This window comes from Eschrichtius robustus, chromosome 3, assembly GCF_028021215.1.
Source record: "Eschrichtius robustus isolate mEscRob2 chromosome 3, mEscRob2.pri, whole genome shotgun sequence".
Lineage (NCBI taxonomy): Eukaryota > Metazoa > Chordata > Mammalia > Artiodactyla > Eschrichtiidae > Eschrichtius > Eschrichtius robustus.
The window spans coordinates 113846824-113854232 of NC_090826.1; the positions used below are offsets into that span (position 1 = coordinate 113846824).

General features: G+C 44.0%; 1 pseudogene; it reads left to right on the plus strand.

Annotated features, from left to right (window-relative positions):
* Positions 1 to 520: 520 nt before the first annotated feature.
* On the plus strand, positions 521 to 1024 carry LOC137761338 (large ribosomal subunit protein uL23 pseudogene; annotated as a pseudogene).
* Positions 1025 to 7409: the final 6385 nt, after the last annotated feature.

A 7409-nucleotide genomic window follows, 5' to 3' on the forward strand; every position in this document is an offset into this window, starting at 1 on the left:
GGCCAGGGTTGAGCTCCTGGGGCCTTCGTCTGCTGTTTATAGACTTGGACAGCTCTTCCTGTCTGCACCTCAATTTCTTCACCTCTCAGAGGGAAAGGATGCACAGGAAACTTCCTGCTTTAAGCATTATGGATCCCTAACTGTCAAATACATAGCTCCAGAGCTGAGCTTTCTCCTGTGCTCCAACCAGTGCAAGGACAAGCCTGCTGGACGTCTATATCCAGGTGACCCAAAGGCTCCCAGAACACCTATTCTCTGTTTCCCTTCTCAGCCTCCCACCAACATTACTCTGGAATGTACTCTTTCCTCAGCCTCCCACCAACATCACTCTGGAATGTACTCTTTCCTCATCTCCCTCTAAGGTATAATTTAGAGGCTATCTCCTCCGTGCCATCTTCCCAGCCTGCCCCAGTCCTGGCTGATTAGTCTTCTCTAAGATTTCCCCAGCACTCACTGTCTGCATCACTCATGAGGTACTTAGACCCAACCATAAGAATGTAAAACACAGCTTTTCAGGAAGATGGCGCTGAAGGTGAAGAAGGAAGCCCCTGCCCCTCCCAAAGCCGAAGCCAAAGCAAAGTCTTTAAAGGCCAAGAAAGCAGTGTTGAAAGGCATCCACAGCCACAAAAAAAGAATGTCTGACGTAATCTACCTTCCAACGGCCCAAAACACTGTGGCTCAGGAGGCATCCCAAATATCCTCGGAAGAGTGTCTTTCAGAGGAACAAGCTTGACCATTATGCCATCATCAAGCACCTAGTCAGCCATGAAGAAGATTGAAGACAACAACACATTGGTGTTCAATGTGGATGTCAAGGCCAACAAGTACCAGATTAAACAGGCTGTGAAGAAGCTCTAGGACATTGATGTGGCCAAGGTCAACACCCTGATCAGGCCTGATGGAGAGAAAAATGCATATGTTCGACTGGCTCGTGACTGATGCTTTGGATGTTGCCAACAAAATTGGGATCATCTAAACTGAGTGCAGCTGGCTAATTCTAAATATAAAAGTTTTCAGTATATAAAAAAAAGAATGTAAAACACAGAAAGGGATGGTACATGCAGTTTCCCCTGCTGGACTCTCAACACCCTGGGGGCAGGAGGTATCTCAACCCCATCTCCACAGCCTAAAGCGTGAGGCACTATGCTCTAGTGAGAGGAGGCACCTGGGAAATGCTTACTGTTTATGAGAGCAAAACCTTGGTCAGTCTCATCCTACCTGGCTTCTCTGCAGCCTTTGACGCTGGTGACAATTCCTTCTTGTAACACTTATGCTTTGGTCTCTGGCTGCAGTGCTCTTGCTTACCTTCCTAGCTCTCGGGCCACTGCTCCTCAGGTCTTTTAAGCACTTCTCTTTTCTTATTTCCCTTGAAAATTCCCCTTGGACAATATCTTCCATGCCTATTGCTTCCACTCTCACCTCTCAACCAAGGATGCCCATTTATTCATTCAGCAAACATGCACAAAGTACTTGCTATGGTTCAGAATCTGGCCTAGGGACTTCCCTGGCGGTCCAGTGGTTGGGACTCTGTGCTTCCACTGCACGGGGCTCAGGTTTGATCCCTGGTCAGGGAACTAAGATCCTGCATGCCAGCGCAGCATGCCCACCCCCGCCCCAACCAAAAATAAAAAAGAATCTGGCCTAGACAGCTGGGGAGAAACCTGAATCAGACCTGCTTCCTACCCTCACAATCTGGCAGTAGGGACGGACTAGCAACAGTCAGAGCCCAGGGTGGGGTGGGGAAGAGGTATCGTGGGGGACAGAGTATTGCAAGCTCAGGCTTCCTGTCTCCCCCTCTAGCTACTGGTTACAGCCACCTGGATACACCACAAACATCTCTAATGCAACGTGTCCCCAGCTGAATTTATCAACCCTTTCAAACCTGCTTGCCCTCCCTTGTTCCCCATGCTAGTTAACCACACTGCGATGGAGAAGCTTGGGACCTCTTCTCTCTCACCCCCTCCACATTTAGTGGGCCACCAGTCTCATCTCCTCTTCCTCCTCCCTCTCCCTGGAATTCCTCAGCACCTCTCCATTCCCACAGGCCCAGATCACTGACCATGACGGCCAGAGCTGACCCCTGACCAGTCTCTGCCACCTTCTCCTGCTCCCATCCTGCATTCCACTCTTCGATAAAGGGTAGTTTACTTAAAACAAAACAAAACAAACAAACAAAAAACCTGCCTAAAACTCCAAATGGCTTTTCATTAAATCCAGAATTAAAAAAATGAAAACCCCTTGGTATGGCATGGCTTGCCTCCAGCTCCTCCATCCACATCTAGGCACTACTTGTAAATCCTGAGCCCCTCTGTACAGCTTTCTAGAAAGCTTTATTGAGTGCCTAGCACTATTCCAGGTCTTGTGACACAGAGATGAATAGTCAATCTGCGTAGAGGAAGCAACAGTGAGGTTCTTTGGGCATGCTGTGTCTCCCATCTAGAACAGCATCTTCTCTGTGGGTTCTTCTCTATCCTCCCATGCAGAATTAGTGACCTATGCACACTTCATTATAACCTTTTTCATACAGTGCTGCTTTTTCATTGTGTTTCTGTGAGCCTGGCGTATGGTAAGTGCTCTCTCAATGCTGAAATCCATTCATTTATTCAACAAATATTTACTGAACACCTACTATGTGACAGACACTGTTGGGTGCTGAGGGCAGATCAGTGAACAAAACAGACACTATTCTTGCCATCACAGAGCCTACATTCTAGTGTAGGAGAGAGATAAATAAGTAAAATAAATAGGGTACTTTATAAACAACTTTTTTTTTTTTTTGGGCTGTGTGGCTTGCAGGATCTTCCCCAACTGGGCCACAGCTGTGAAAGCCCAGAATCCTAACCACTAGGCCACCAGGGAACTTTATTTTAGGTACTTATGATAGGGTACTTTATTTTATTTTTTTAAAAATATTTATTTATTTGGCTGCATCGGGTCTTAGTTGCAGCATGTGGGATCTTTGTGGTGGCATGTGGGCTCTTCATTGCGGCACACAGGCTCTCTAGTTGTGGCACGCTGGCTCAGTAGTTGCAGCACGTGGGCTTAGTTGCCCCACGGCATGTGGGATCTTAGTTCCCCGACCAGGGATCGAACCCACGTCCCCTGCATTGGAAGGTGGATTCTTAACCATCGGACCACCAGGGAAGTCCCCCGATAGAGTACTTTAAATAGAGATGTGCTATGGAGAAAAAAAATTTGAGTTGGAGAAAGAAGGTTGAGAGTGGAAGGAGTGTCTACAAGCTTAAACAGGGGATTCAGAGTAGGTCTCATTGATAAGATGATGTTTGAACAATGAAACAATGCAGTAAGTGAAAGTAGGAGCTATGTGGATGCCTGCAGAAAGAGCTTCTAGGCAGAAGCAACAGCCAATGCAAAGGCCTTGAGGCAGGAATGAGAATAGTAGACGAAATGAGAAAGATGCTGTGTGTGCATGGGGGAAGATTGTAGGACCCTGTAGGCCACTGTATAGACTTTGGCCTTTACTGTGAATAAATGGGGGAGCCATTGGAGGATTTTGAACAGAGGAGGGACATGATCTGGCTTAAAGTTTAAAAGTATCACTCTGGCTGCTTTATTGTGATTGGTACATAGCAGAAGCAAGGGTGGAAGCAAAGAAACCAGTGAGGAAGCTACTGGAATAATCCAGGTGATAGATGATGGTGGCTCAGATTAGGGTGTTAGTATGTTGGTGATGGGAAGTGGTCAAGCTCTGAACATTTAAAAAAATTTTTTTAATTGAAGTATAGTTGATTTACAATGTTGTGTTAATTTCTACTGTACAGCAAAGTGATTCAGTTATACATATACATACATTTTTTTCATATTCTTTTCCATTATGGTTTATCACAAGATGTTGAATATAGTTCCCTGTGCTGTACAGTAGGACCTTGTTGTTTATCCATTCTATATACAATAGTTTGCATCTACTAATCTCAAACTCCCACTCCATCCTCTCCCCAGCCCCCCAGCAACCACAAGTCTGTTCTCTACGTCTGTGAGTCTGTTTCTTTTTTGTAGATACATTCATTTGTGACATATTTTAGATTCCACATATAAGTGATATCATGTGGTATTTGTCTTTCTCTGTCTGCCTTACTTCACTTAGTATGATAATCTCTAGTTGCATCCATGTTGCTGCAAATGGCATTATTTCGTTCCTTTTTATGGCTGAGTAATAGTCCATTGTATATATGTACTGCATCTTCTTTATCCATTCATCTGTCTATGGACATTTAGGTTGGCTAATTATAAATAGTGCAATGAACACTGGGGTGAATGTATCTTTTCGAATTATAGTTTCCTCCAGATATATGCCCAGAAATAGGATTACAGGATCATATGGCAACTTTATTTTTAGTTTTTTGAGGAACGTCCATACTGTTTCCCATAGTGGATGCGCCAATTTACATTCCCACCAGCAGTGTAGCAGGGCTCCCTTTTCTCCACACCCTCTCCAGCATTTGTTATTTGTGGACTTTTTAATGATAGCCATTCTGAGTGGTGTGAGGTGGTACCTCACTGTAGTTTTGATTTGCATTTCTCTAGTAATTAGCGGTGTTGAGCATCTTTTCATATGCCTATTGGCCATCTGTATGTCTTCTTTGTAGAAATGTCTATTTAGGTCTTCTGTCCATTTTTTGACTGGATTTTTTAAAAAATTATTTATTTATTTATTTATTTATTTATTTTTGGCTGCGTTGGGTCTTCGTTGCTGCACGTAGGCTTCCTCTAGTTGTGGCGAGCGGGGGCTACTCTTCGTTGCAGTGCGCGGGCTTCTCATTGCCGTGGCTTCTCTCGTTGTGGAGCACAGGCTCTAGGCGCGCGGGCTTCAGTAGTTGTACCGCGTGGGCTCAGTAGTTGTGGCTCGCGGGCTCTAGGCGCAGACTCAGTAGTTGTGGCGCACGGGCTTTGTTGCTCCGCGGCATGTGGGATCTTCCCAGACCAGGGCTCGAACCCGTGTCCCCTGCATTGGCAGGCGGATTCTTAACCACTGTGCCACCAGGGAAGCCCTATTTATTATTTTTTACCATTTAAAAATTGAAGTATAGTTAATTTACAATGTTGTGTTAGTTTCAGGCGTACAGCAAAGTGATTCATATATATATATATATATATATTCTTTTTCAGATTCTTTTCCATTGTAGGTTATTATAAGATACTGAATATAGTTCCCTGTGCTATTCAGTAGGTCCTTCTTGTTTATCTATTTTATACATAGCAGTGTTAATCCCAAACTCCTAATTTATCTCTCCCCCCACCCCGGCCATGCTGAAGTCTTTTTTTTTTTTAATTAATTAATTTATTTATTTATTGGCTGTGTTGGGTCTTCGTTGCTGTAAGCAGGCTTTCTCTAGTTGTGGTGAGCGGGGGCTACTCTTCGTTGCGGTGCGCAGGCTTCTCATTGTCGTGGCTTCTCTTGTTGCGGAGCACGGGCTCTAGGCACACAGGCTTCAGTAGTTGTGGCATGTGGGCTCAGTAGTTGTGGCTTGTGGCCTCTAGAGCGCAGGCTCAGCAGTTGTGGCGCATGGGCTTAGTTGCTCTGCAGCATGTGGGATGTTCCCAGACCAGGGCTCGAACACGTGTCTCCTGCATTGGCAGGTGGATTCTTAACCACTGCGCCACCAGGGAAGCCCCATGCTGAAGTCTTGATGCAGAATTTCTCCCCAGAGAAACCTTAGTGTTGCTCCAAAGGCCTTTCAACTAACTGGATGAGGCCCACTCACATTATCAAGGTAGTCTTTACTTAAAGTCAGCTGATTGTGGATGTTAACCACACCTACAAAATACCTTCACAGCAACACCTATTAGTGAATAACTAGTTACTATAGCCCTAGCCAGGTTGACATAAAACTAACTTTCACGCTAAGTTTGAAATGTCCATTAGATATTTTGAGGCCATTGTCAGTACAAATCTGTTGTTCAGGAGGGATGTTTCCTAGAGGTATCAAATTCTTTAATTGTAGTAAAATACACATAACATAAAATTTACTATTAGTGATATTTAGCCATTCACAGTGCTGTACAATCATCACCACTATCTAGGTCCAGAACACTTTCATCACTCCAAACGGACACTCTGTACTAATTAAGCAGTCACTCCCCACTCTTCCTCCCCCCAGTCCTTGGCAACCACTAATCCACTTACCTGCTTTTTGTCTGTATAGATTTGTCTGTTCTTCATATTTCATCTAAATGGAATTACACAATATGTGACTGTTGTGTTTGGCTTATTTCATTTAGCATAATGGTTTCAAAATTTATCCACATCATAGTATGTATCCATATTTCATTCCTTTTTTTGTTTGTTTTTTTATTCACTGTGTAATATCCCGTTGTATGGGTATACCACTGTTTGTTTCTACTTTTTGGCTATAGTGAAGAAGAGTGCTGCTGTGAACATTTGTGTACAAGTTTTTGTTTGAACACCTGTTTTCAACTCTTTTGGGTATATATTCAGAGCTAAATTGCTTGGTCATATAGTAATTTTGCTTAACATATTGAGGAACAACCAAACTGTTCCCACAGCAGCTGCACCATTGTACATTCCCACCAGCAATGTCTGAGGGTTCCAATTTTTCCACATCCTTGCTAACACTTGTTACTTTCTAGGTTCTTGTTTGCTTGCTTGCTTGCTTTAATTTTAGCCATCCTCGTGGGTGTGAAGTGGGATCTCATGGTTTTGATTTGTTTTTCCCTAATGATATTGAACATCTTTTCATGTGCTTTTTGGTCACCTTTTTTGAAGAAACATCTATTCAAGTCCTTTGCCCATTTAAAAAAATTGGGTTGTTTGTCTTTTTGTTTGTTGAGTTGTAGAAATATCTATTTTGAAATGAATCTCCACCCCCAGCCTCCCAGTCCCTTATTTAAAAGGCTCTGCCTCTTCTTTTAAATCCATGTATAAGCAGATAGTTTTAGAGCTGGAAGAGACCACTCCACCTCCAGGATGTTCCCTATTCCTGCAGTTTTTTGAGTTCTCAAACCTTAAAATTGGTTGTCTAAACTTAGTCCTTCCTGCTGCACACTGGCCTCTGTTTTGGCTCTGCAGATGAGAAAAATTACACAAAAATTTACAGATTAGATTTGAATTTAAGGATTCCAATAAATCCGAAACACAAGGTGACCCATTTAGAACAAGATCTTCAAGAAGCGCCGGGTGACTTTTAATTTCCAAGAATTAGAAAGAAAACGCATGCGCTGTAGAGCTAAGGGCATGTCGAAGCCAATGAAGGCGTGGCCTCTGCCCGAATCCAAGATGGTTCCCAGGACCTTCCACCCTTGCTGCGGGGGCGGGGCGAGAGGCTAAAGGCTCAGAACGCCATTGGTGGAGTTGCACATCGTTCATCCCCGCCCCCCGCAGGGGGCGGGAGTGACAAAGTCCCAATTTCCGGTTCCGTCAGTACTGGGAG